Raw genomic sequence first — 1,009 nt, 5'->3', positions numbered from 1 at the left:
GGAGGCGCGCCCTCGTCGGTGTCGTACGGTGGCGAAAGGAGGGACATCCGCACGGTGCGGATGTCCGCACCTGATAACGTCTATATATATATTTATATATATATAAGACCTCCTTAAACTCTTAAAGTAAGGATGCTTTTAGTTCTAGCATGTATTTTGACAATCAAAACTAGTCATTCCCTAGTTACTTACCCATATATGAATCCTACAAAAAATTAACCAAAATGAAAAACGTTTAACCATTTGGTTAGCACAATATTGGTTTTAATTTTATCTAACGGCCTACAATTGTTTACATCAATTTGAATGACCAAATGATTATGGAATTAGTTAAAATTTTGTAGACATGTTTTTGCATATGAATCTAGAGGATCAACGGTTGAGAACGTTAAATGAAGTCACCTATTAATGTAAAATAGTAGAAATCCTCAAAATCTTAAAGTAAGGAGGTCCTCTTTAGATCCTAGATATATACACAATGCTTTTTAGATACGGAGGCTCGTATCTTTTCAAAAGCCCGAATTTACAACGTTAGCCGTTGGATGCAATTAAGTGAGCTTCAAGGGTTGTGATTAAAACAAAGCCTGACGGGTCGTTCGGAAAGGGAATACAAGCGGGTTCAATTTTAAGGGTATATATATAGGGCCCTTTCAATGAGGGATCTTTATTTTTTGTCACTTTTAGGGATAGACTCACACCATTAGATATGTTTTTTAATGGGCTTGAATGACTGAGAATAAAACAAAAAACTTAACACTTATGTCAAACCTACACCGTTCAAGATCATTAAAAATAAATCAAACATTTGGATGACTTAACGATCAACAAATTTTCTGAAAATTTGCATAAGTACGTGATCTACTCATATACACCTACAAACTGAACGGTGGAGATGTGATTTAGTGATCGGAAAGTTTGTCAAATACCCTATCCCTAGAAATAGACAAAAAAGGATCCTTATTGGAAGGACCCTTATATATATATATATATATATATATATATATATATA

The sequence above is a fragment of the Fragaria vesca genome, linkage group LG2 (assembly GCF_000184155.1).
Source record: "Fragaria vesca subsp. vesca linkage group LG2, FraVesHawaii_1.0, whole genome shotgun sequence".
Taxonomy (NCBI): domain Eukaryota; kingdom Viridiplantae; phylum Streptophyta; class Magnoliopsida; order Rosales; family Rosaceae; genus Fragaria; species Fragaria vesca.
This window is presented reverse-complemented; position numbering follows the sequence as displayed.